An 11649-nucleotide genomic window follows, 5' to 3' on the forward strand; every position below is an offset into this window, starting at 1 on the left:
ATTTGCACAGCGAATGGATTTTAGAAGATGCTGTGATCCAGCTGTCCAGGCATCAGATCTGAACTCTGTTTGACCCGCCTGAATATATCCATACGATGATCTATAGGACTTTACCTTATATAGGCTGTTTTAGTCGTCTTTGTTGTGGCTGTTTAGTTCTTGCTTTAGTTTCCCCCTGAACTTTGTGTTTCCCTTGTGCGTTCGTGTTGCTTGCTTTCTCATTAGTTCCACTGCCTTGTCGCTTGCTTCTTTCTTTCTAACAGGTGCAGCACAGTCAGTCAATTAGACTTAACCACTCATTGTTCCAGTTATCAGCTTTATCAGCATGTCTGCCTCTGATTCCTTTTAAATCGTCTGTTGGAGTCTCCTGGTTCCCTTCGTGTTCTTTCCCAGGTTTGCTTCTTGTGGGATTCTCATCAGCATGTTGTTATCTTGCTTCATTTCTTTATTATTATTCATTAAAATCTTGTCTCTCGCCTGCGTTTGGGCGCTTCACAACCGCTGTTCATGAAGACCGGATTTTTTTCATGCTGAGCAACCATCAGCTGGAGAGACAGAGCATGCAAAGTGCATCTGCCAGGTGTAAATGTAGCTAGTTATTCAGTCCCTTCTGCAACCACTGGTCATAATGTTGTGGCAAACTTGGATTGTAAGTGTCCATTGTCAAAGCTTAACATCAAAATGCATTTTCACAAAACCATTTTGTTACAAAGGTTAATCAAATATAAATGTGAAGTGGTGATTAGGCAAAAACATACTGACATTTTTCACTTAATGCACACCATTAAAAAGACAGGCACTGCCTATAAACATACACACACACACGCACTCACACACTCTCACAGACATTTATGGCCGTATGAAATTTAACATCACTGCAATACGATTCTGCATCCATCTCGCTCCGCCGTTCACTCCAGACAGCCATATTTAAATCTAACAAGCTTCCCTGAGACCAAACTCCTGGCTCCAACGAGGTTGTACGAGATGTGTGCGACCTTAACCTCCCCTAACACTGATCACTGACTTACAGTGATCAGCTAATAACTCTGCCAGCTCTCTCATTAACCGCTCTCAATAACTCTGGTCTGGTGCCCATGGAGTCAGGGGCTCGGCCCAGACACACGGGCGCCCGTGTGTTCCCGCGTGTCCACATGTATTTACAAACCACCACACGCTCGGGGAGGCATATTTACTATCCAGGCTAAATTGAGACCGAACAAAACGAAAGCGCTCGGTTCCGAAACTCCTTTAATCTAGAAACCACCTGATTTCATCGTCGCCAAAGCAGGCTGCAGCACAAATTCATGTAGTATGCAAACAAGCGTACCTGCTTGTAATCAGCTTCCTGTAAGTTACAGCTAAGACACTACTTCCTTCTTGATGCTACGACGCAGACTCAAGAGGCATGAACCTAATCCTCCGTTCTGCAATTTCAAATGGACTCTTCGGTTCAGATCAGACAGCACATCTGAGTGGGGGAGAGTCATTAAAATCTAACTCAGAGCCACACAACTAAGGAATGGAAAATGTTTTTTTTTTTTGTACAGTTAATTATCTCTGCAATCTGCTGTCCAGCCCTTGAGGATATGTCTTGTGGAAATTTAATAAAATAAGAAGAGTGAGGATATACTGTAAGTAATGCCAGATATGTTTGTAGCCAAGCAGGAGGTTGGGGGGAAAGTTGCAACGTCTACTACTGCCAAGCAAATATTTGTTGTGTTCTTAACTAATATTTCTTGGTAATTACAGCTGAAGAAGTGGGAGGAAAATAAACAACTTTTTCTGTTCATACAGGGAATTTCTTCATTCAGGGTATTTATTAAGCTTCTTTTGGCCTTGTTGTTTCAGTTTGTCTTAGCAAATGAAAAAAGCTGTTATCTAATGCCCACGAAAAAAAAATCTGCTACAAGTAAAAGGTTTACAATTTCCAACCTCAGAGTCGCCAACTCTCACGGGTCTGACAAGAGTATCTCTCTCAATTTACCCAGAAAATCTCACTGCAAACAGGAAAGTAATTGCAAAACACACGGACATTGTTGACTGTCTTTGAATGGCCACTCTAACTCAGTGGATTTTTTTACTTCTCTGTTTATTTTTGTTCATTTTTTGTTAAATCTTGAGAAACATGATTCTGCCAGCCTTGTTCGTGTGTTGGGTCCTTCACAACGCCCCAACATGAGATCTGTTGTGTTGTCTTCAAAAACTCCCTTAAAAAAGCCCCAATTTGTTTGTGGTTCTATAACAATGTCCATGAAAAAAAGAAAAGACAAAAGGCTGTGTGTACATAATTTTTATTGTGGCATTATGATGCTATTATTTTAAAAAGAAGTTGTGTACTGGTCACCGTCTCCTAAAGTAGATGTGGCGTTTTATGAATTTCTATTCTCTGGGGGGAAAAAACCCATTAATTTGAAAACAATTTTATTGATTTTTGTTTTATTTTGTTTTTAGCACAATAGTAATTTCATCACCTTCATTACCAAGTCATTTTTTCCAAAAAGTAATTTAGGTGACAACAACAATAAAAAGAATGACTTAGGCTATTATTTTAGAATGGTGAGCATTTTAAACCTTCCTGAAATCTTTTGTAAATTTATGAATAAGAATGCGCTCATGTTTACACAAGGAGCACTTTTAAATTTCAGCCTGAGCCGCAACATCAACCTCTTAAAAAAATATATTCCTGGATGAAGTCTTTGACTGGGTAAGCAGATAAAAGTGTCCACACGTATCCAGGCTCCTTAAGGCTCTTTGTAGTCAACTCCTCTGCTTGCACTCACTGTTTTATTGGCTGGATAGACTGTATATCATTGGCTTAGCATAAACAGTCGAAGGTTTTCACAGCACCGGTTGCATGGAAAACTTTAAATGCGGAATGGATAATCCTGTGCTGGCAGTGATTTTTATCTCTGAGCCCTGTGAAATTTTCAAATTCTCAGCGATGAATTATGTAGCAGCTTGAAATGAAAAATGTGCCTGGACTATAAACATGAACCTGTTACAGGAACGGCGGTCTTTTCTACCACTCTGACAAACAAAGACAAATCTTTCGTAACATTCCCATCAGTCCAAGGACTGACAGGTTCCTTGTCATTCACCGCTGGGTGGGGGGTGTGCACCCAGACTATAAGACTTTATTAATGTTCTAAATGATTTTATATCTTGGGTGTAATGAACCGATGTGTCAGATGCATATCTGCCAATCTCAGTTCTTCAGGAGAAGTGTCTGGCAGGGGGCCATGTTGGTAATCTTTATAGCAATTTTAATAACTCTCATTATGCCGCCGTTCCACTGCTTTTCACAGTGATTCAGAACCTGCTGACAGCAGCAGCTGGCTCGCAGGCAGCGACTGGCGGACTCATTATTTCACAATCTAGATCTTTTATTTACCTTCAGTTGCCATTCACAGGCTCAGTGGGAACTAATGGGAATGTTCTCATCATTCAAGCAAAATGAAGAACAAGACTGAATTGGGACAGCAGTGAAGTGCCCTGACCGCAACAAATGAGGTGGCGGGAATTTGCAAATCCCTGCGTCCTCAGATGGTTGGGTTAAAATGATTTTTTTTATTTTTTTTAACTACTTTCACGTGTTAAAAATACTGTTGTGTCTAGCTTTTGGAAATTAAAAACTCTTAGACATTATTACTCTTATACTTTAAACGTCAATATGAGCAATATGAGCACAGGAACATTTGGACAAACTTATAGTTGTGTCCAGTCAATAGAGCATTCTTACGGCTAAATGGACCACAAATAGGTACAGTTAGTTTAAAGACGTTCCCCATTTTTATATTACATAAGACTTAAAATTCTATGGCATTCTTTTCTGTAAAACATATACATTTATTGTAAGTTTAGTCATTTTATAGCCAGTGAATGCTGAACAAAGAACTGAAAATGAATTAATGTGTTTTTATCAGTCAAAATCAAGAGTTGCCATGGATTTTAATACCGTATCAAATCTGACAGTATTTATCATTGCTCAGTTGGCTTCTGTTCAATTGAGCCAATTGATTTCTGGAAACCAATTGGGCCAAATGATTAATTGGCTAGAACACATCCCTAACACATCCCTTAGTCCTAGAGATCTGTTAGGGCCAAGTATTATGGGCAGTGGTAGATCTAGCCTATGACATCACCATGGCAACATGGGTCGTATCAGGCTGCAGTGTTTGTTCTTGGGCTCCCAGTGTTCTCCGTCCTGAATCCTAGCTATAATCTTGACACTTTTCTCCTAACCATACAACACAGATTTCAAAGACATGGTGTTAAGTTATATTTTAAAAAATTTTTTTTGAACAGTCATGAGACGGAAAGTGTCTCAGATTCGACGTTAGACGTCTGTAGATATATCCAACTTCTCCTCGACAGATGAATCTTTCCTGTCTCTTGCCTTTTCTCGTTTTTCCACACCATCGTAGCAGCCAGCTGGGGAACCTGCATCAAACAGCGGGGCATCCTGTCCCCGTTGATAAGACATGCAAATTAGCAATGAAAAACATCTTTATGGTGCAGCTGACATGGCTGTTTGTCTTCCACAACATTCGTGCCAACCCTATGGCATATCCACAGTGTTGGGAGATCAAGCACATTGCCCATGTCAAGAACTGTCAGTGGCTCCAGAAACAATAACAACCCAGCCGTTTCATAAAGAAAATTGCAGAATAAGTTTGATGGTAAATTAGAATCAGAATCAGCTTTATTGGGCCAAGTTTGTCTGCAAAAAAAGCTGAATCTGACTTAAGTATCAAAAGCTCACTGTGTGCAAACATTTGGTATAAATATACAAACTTTAGAGTAAGCAAAATGAAGGATAAAAATAACAATGTATGCTTATATGTGTCGTAATATGATGCAGAGCACAGAAGGCAGCTGAAGGGTGGATTCGTGGGTGCTTTTGAAGAACAGTTGCCAATTTCAGTAGAAGTCTCTAAGCAACCCATTTCTGTCTAATCTGAGAAATGGGTTGATCAACAGAATCACATAAATAGAGATAGAGTTCAAGTTTTCTTGTATTTGAAGCACTGGATGTATGTAGAAAGCTTACACAAGGACTGTGACACACGACTCAGTCACACACAAGAGAAACACCTGCCCTTTGCTGCTCTTGGGCTTCTCTTGAGTCCAACAGCTTTGAAACTCCATGTAATAAACACACACCTACATTCACACACACACACATGCAAATAATTTCTCTGTTTCAAGGACAGAACAAACACGCGCTCCGATTCCATCAAAGTGACCTGTCTACTTTGGTTGCAAATGCATTCTTGATTTAATAAAGTCAATTATGCGTTTAGGATACCATCTTGAGCAATGCTTCATGTTGAGCAAAACTATCCTGGCATATTGAGGCAACCGGCTTCTCCATATGGTTTCCCTGAATCGCCATTGACACATGAGAAAAAGATACAAAAAAACCCTCGTCCCCTTATATACACACACACACACACACACACACATCGCTCTAATGAATGCTGAAAGTTTCAGCCACATCCTTTTGTTTCTGCTGTCCCAGCATAGATGCTTTGAATGACTTATGTGATGTGAAAGGACAAAAATGCAATAGGGGAGTCCATGGTTATGTTTCGTTTATTAAATTATGATCTGAAAGTTTTAGATTTGCTTATAATGTGAACAAAGGCCACGTATCCCCCACTGAATTTATGAACAAATTGCAATAATAATAACTAGCAAAGTACACTAAGTAATGGTAGTATGTTTTTAAATTGCTCATGGAGTACAATAAATGCTGTATTTTTCATGCGTATCTGAGTAGATGAGAAAGATGGAATAGACATTGTAAACACGAAGGAGGTCGATTGATTTTTGTCCAATTCTGGACATTCAAGTTGGAAGGGGGGTTCAACCTCACATAGTTGAGCCAGATGTTTAACTTTGAACACCTTCTAGTGTTAAGATGAATAATATAATGTATTTTCATTGAAATGCAGAAGCTATGATCCTCAGGTAGGTGAGATTTGGGTTTCATTTGGGTTAGAGTTTTGATCCTTTCCTTGAAGTTTATTTGAATCCTTCCCATCTTTGTGTTAGATTATTTATTTGTTAGTTCGTGTCCTTGTGCTTTTAGGATCTTGTTCCCTTTGATCAGTATTATTCTTCTTCCTTGTTTTACCATTTCTGTAAGTCCCAGTCCAATTCTCTTTGTCAATTATTCATAAAGAGAATTTCTCCCCTTCACAGCTGCTGTCTTTCACCTGATTTTCCTCTGCATGCATCTGCCTCAGCTGCAACCCATTTGCCCCTGATTAGTTATCCTGGTTGCTTTGTCATTTTCCTCGTTATACACTCATCAGTCCTTACTGTTCCTTGCTAGGTTCTCCATTACATCGCCTGCGCCTGTCACCCTAGTTGCACTGTTTTCCCAAGCTTTGTAAGTGTTTTCAGTTTATCAAAAAACATATCTTCATCATATGTCAGCTTCTGTTTCTGCAGATATTTTTGAACATCCAGCTCACAAGAAACTCACACACACCATAGAGAGAATACATCTGTTTTTAGAAGACGTACTCTTAATATTAGATGGTCAGTCGCCGCGTCACATAACGTAACATAAGGATGTGTATGGCAGCTGTGCTTTGATTTTGGTTGTTCTCTGTTAACACCAAATAAATACATGCTTTACCAGTGACAGGGTAGTTTAGCTTATTTATGATATAATAGCAGAATAAATGGAAAAGTGAGGCATAGCATGTTCTATAGGTGACAAACTACTATGTTGAGTTTCACAAATAGCTTTAAAGTAACATCCTTAGCATTGCTAATTCTAAAATGTTTAAAATGTCACTGCAGTAATCATATCTTAAATACAATTGTGACATGGCAAAACATTTTTTTTAAATTCCAACAGTTCTACATTCAACACCATAGTTTTCTAACTTTCTGTAGAGGCTAGCTGTGCTAGAGCTAGCTTACAGGAAAAGGGTAGATATTTGGTTTTCCAAACTGTTTTTCTTTATTTTTCATTTACTTACATCTTCTATAACAAAGCTATTGTATTATTAAGGCTGTTGTAGATTATATATATATAAAATGTCAAGAACTGTCATTTTATATATATAAAGTTTATTTCCATCAAAAATCCCAACTTTTGAGATTAATATCTAAAATTTTCTAGAGAAAATGTGGAAATTTCAAAAGTTGAAATTTTTTTTTACTTGTTAAACTCTAGAACAGGGGTCCCCAAACTTTTTCCTATGAAGGCCACATAACTTTTCCCTTCTCTGGTGGGGGTCTGGAGTCAGTTTGTAAGAGAAAAAGTGTGACGATTGCAGGAGTGCCTAAATGTAAAAATATATTGTTTTCCAGAAAGCACAATCAAATAACCCTCTCTGGGTTCTTCACAGAACAAGTCAGGAAATAAATAACCCTATTAATTAATGAAATATATAATAACCAAATAACCCTCTCTGGGTTCTTCACAGAAAAAATCCAGGAAGGATTATAGTCCGTATTTTCCAAACTATGAGCCGCACTGGACTATAAGCCACAACCCCAAAGTTTTTTTTTTTTTAACCAGTAAACATACACATATAAACCGCAGATATCTCTGCCGCTCCAGGTTTTCCACAACGCTGCAGCATAACAGGTCAATTGAATATCACATTTATTAGGGTTGAAAAAGAAAAAGTTGCCAAGATTAGATTTAACAGAACTGATTACGGTAGTTTCCGAACGGTAACTGTAACAGTAAAAGTGCTGATCCTTCGTGTCTGCTGCTAGCATGTGCTAAATCAGTGGTCCCCAAACCTCTTTATTACCGTGGACCGGTCAAGACGTGGAAAGTTTGTTGCGGGGGGGAGAAGGGGAGGCTGGATGAACAGTCAGATAAGGCTTCTGCATGTTGGTGTTCCTACTAAATCCTGAATATGCCCTATTTGGGTTGTCTTGACCCTTTTATGCAGCATGTGGGGTTTTCCCTGAACGAGAACACAACCTGTTGAATGTGACAGGTAGCCAATCAGAAAGCGCAGTGACGTGAGAACAGAAGGGAATCCCAAACAGCTGACATACCGCGCAACTGAGAGTCCGGTAGATATCGGAGATGATATGTGGAAATGTTTATTATTAAATCTAAAGGTCATTATTATGTTTATTCAGTTAAAAATGTYAACTAYGAAAAAACATATTCACCTCCAAATCATAGTGCAGCAAATAGAGCGGCTGCTCCCCTCGTCTTTTATCCACCGCCTTTTCTTTTCGTTACGTCTTTTATCTCTTAAAATGAGTCCACAAACTATYACTATTGCTTCTGCATCGTCATCCGTGTTTGGTTATTCTAAATTCCCGCTATGTTGGGGGTTTTACTGAATTATCCTCTGGAATCGGGATGTTCTTGACTGGAAACCTGTTGTACTTTTATCAGCTCTGTGGTCACAGAGGTTTGGATAATCGGCAGACAATTCTTAAATCTTTCAGTCTAAACCAGACTTAAGACTCACAAGCTCTACTCATCTCCTCTCAACCACTACCCAAACGCTCTGACTCTGGTCGCTATGGTAACGTTTATATATATCCCTTCGAAATAATATACAGAAACGCCACAGAAACTAACATTTTACTTTCGTGAACATTTTAACTCACGATAATGACTAACGGGAGCCCTGAGCTTGTTTCTCTGCAACGAGACAGTTCCATCTGGGAGTGATGACAGACATTAACACCCGAGGTGTTGCTTATATCCACAGCCTGCTTGGCCTCTATGTGGCAAAGCAGTTTGAAGCTTCATTGCCTCATTAGAAGCCGGTCGCCGCATAATACGCAGAGAGGGCTTGTAATGTGGGACTCACCTACTGCGCCGGGATAAATCCATTCTCCTGTCTCTTCTCTGGGCCTTTCCCCCTTTACAAATAAACTTTCTAAAGACATCTGATCTGTTTTTTACTCTTTTTGCCGCTTGTGGGCTCAATGTTGGCGTGTAAGTAACCAGACTTCCAATAATTCACTTCCTGCTAAACAGCCCCCTGGTGGTTGAAGAAAAATCCACATATAAACGGCGTATAGTCCGGAAAATACGGTAAATGAAAAAAAAATCTGAATGCTCTCTGGTATTGTTCAGAGGGCAGGACCAAATGCGGAGGCTGGCCGTAGTTTGGGGACCCCTGCTCTAGAAAGTCTGAGATCTCAAAACTACAGATGTAATTTTTTTTCTTATGCAAATTTTTGATGTTCAAAACTCTGACATTTCTAAGATTTTTCTTTTCTTTTTTTCTGGAATTTTTTTATAGATTCATTTAAAAATTTCTGAGTTTCTGGCGTAAATTTACTCCTGCTTTTCTATCTACAGTGGCCCTAATACTCAGTCGTACATAGCTACTACTGACTTATTGTATAAGGTTTCCAAAGAGTTGCAATGTCCTTCTTCAGCCACCAGGGGGTTGGTCACTAGGGTCGACTGCAGCCCAATGATCCACATTCTTCCTTCTCTGTTGCTTGCATGTTATATCCGGCTCTGTGCATCTGCTATTTGGATTTTTCTCTGTTTCTGTGCACAGATAAGTACTGGGGGGAAAAAAAGACTGTCCTGGGTGAATAATAAGAAACTGAAAATATGCACCATAAAATTGGTCCTTGGAAGTCCTAATTATTAGAATTAGAATACATAATACCCCTTCAGGAAAAATACATAAGCATTTAGGCTACGAGGCAAAAGGCCTTTAGTTGTTTGCTGTGTAATTAAGGACGACACAGCTCCTGCAGCTAAATGACTCCTCCTCCTCCTCCACTTCCTCTCTTCATGTCGGCAGCAGTGCTCAGTGTAATCTCCGGCCTTAATAAACACAGGCGCACGTGCAGATCCATGCGTATACACGCGCGTGTATTTTCAGTGAAATCCCTTTAGCTGGAAGAGCACGCTGTCTTAGCATTGGAGGCCCTCATCACGAAGCTCCAGAAGCTAAATATAGAAGTCATCATATTCGGCTTTCAGGGCCCCCCCTCCACCTCCCCTTTCATATATTTTCGCTTCCCCTCTTCTTCTTCTTCTTCTTCTTCTTTTCTGTATTAACCGCACCAGCGGTTTTCTTTTCCTAAAGTGCTTTCCAGCCAGACAGCCCATCCTCACTGCCGTCCTTGTAAAGGTTACTCACATGTTTCATTCTTCTCCATTTTGTCTGTCTCTAGCCGGTGGGGGTGCGGCGGAAAGGAGAGAGGCAGAACGGTAAAAAAAAAAAAAAGATGGAGCAAGAGAGAGGGAGAGAAAGAGACAGTCCCCCCTGATTGAGAATGATTAAAAGCAGCGGGTTGTCACACCCTGCCGGTACTGATGACACGACAAAATTAGAGCGCGTTAAAGACGGTAAGAGGAGTAGAGCGGGACAGTGGAAGCACGCGGAGGGAGACCGCAACGCGAAACCTGCTTTGACAAATTGATGTCGAGGAGAGCCTGAAATCCCTGGCGTCTCACAACACTCCACAACATCACTTGCCTCATTATACACCGAGTGACCTCATTATTTTTTTATTTATTTTTTTTCCCCCCACAGAAATGGGTGCTCCACGGCGCAGCCCCGATCTTTGATAGCGCCGGGGCCCCCAGGATCCCATTAAAAACGACGTGCTCTGTTTTGAAGACCACTCGGAGACTGATATCGCTCCGCGTGATTCAGGGCTGTTAATGCACCAACTGGTGATGCACAATAGCTCGTAGCCGCGTGCGGTAGTGTTGTTAAAGTTAATGTCTTCTTACAGGGTCTCTGATTTGCCATCTGGACTGGCTGACAGAAGAAATTAAAGCGCTGTCGTAGCGTTGATGCTTCCTACAGCGGCTCTCAGAAGCTGTGAATTGCTTTCATGATGTAAAAAAAATAAATAACGTATCTGAATTTAAAACAACTTTTTCCACCTTTTTATAATGTAACTTGTATAATATCCAATTCAACCGAGAAAAACAAATCTTGTTCAAAGGAACAATAGAAAACTTAAAAAAGGTGCAATGTTGTGGTTGTACAACTAAGCTAATGATTTAATAAACCACCTTCTGGTATTTTGCAGCCTCCTACATGTTGACTTGGTATTGTTTGCTTTATCAAAATTTCCTCCAGTCTGTCAGACTGGGAGAGCGTTTCGTGTCCAGAGCTCCTCTTCATACGACCTTCCACCTTAACTCTGGCTAGGCCTTTTTTAAATTTTAACTTTCTTTTGGTGGAATATTTCAACGTACCCTCAGACTGACTATGATGATGGTGAAGAGTAAAATCTGGTTTCCTCTTATGGTTTCTAGCAGACCCAATATTTTCAGTCAAAAATTGATTGGTATTTACACTTTTTCTTTTTAACTTTTATAAATACTGAATATTAAAAGTGATTAGAATTAGCTGTGATCACGTCCGACTTAAATGAAAAAGTCCGTTCCATCTGAAGAGCATGACGTGAACACCACCATAGTTTTCTGTAGATATTTAATGTTTGTGAAAAAAACACACATTTTTACACAGTAAGAAATATTGAAAAATATATATGTACTATGATTAAAACATGAATCCAAACAAGAACAGCATATTCAGTACACGAAGGAGCTTGCAAACAAAATCAGAACTGTCTAGTTCATTGCAGGATTAGAAGCAAGAAAAAATCTGTCATGATCCGTGTTTCTATGTGTTTATTTTTGAGTTTCTGTGTGAT

The 11649-nt window shown here is 39.7% G+C and overlaps 1 long non-coding RNA gene across 1 annotated transcript in view; it reads right to left on the bottom strand.

Annotated features, from left to right (window-relative positions):
- Nucleotides 1–4267: 4267 nt before the first annotated feature.
- The window catches only part of LOC103457819 (uncharacterized), a 15441-nt gene continuing 8059 nt past the window's right edge, over nucleotides 4268–11649 (bottom strand). Inside the window, exon 3 of the long non-coding RNA XR_532480.1 lies at nucleotides 4268–4465. This is a non-coding gene — a long non-coding RNA (uncharacterized LOC103457819). The remainder of the gene's footprint in view (nucleotides 4466–11649) is intronic.

The sequence above is a fragment of the Poecilia reticulata genome, linkage group LG21 (genome assembly GCF_000633615.1).
Source record: "Poecilia reticulata strain Guanapo linkage group LG21, Guppy_female_1.0+MT, whole genome shotgun sequence".
NCBI lineage: Eukaryota > Metazoa > Chordata > Actinopteri > Cyprinodontiformes > Poeciliidae > Poecilia > Poecilia reticulata.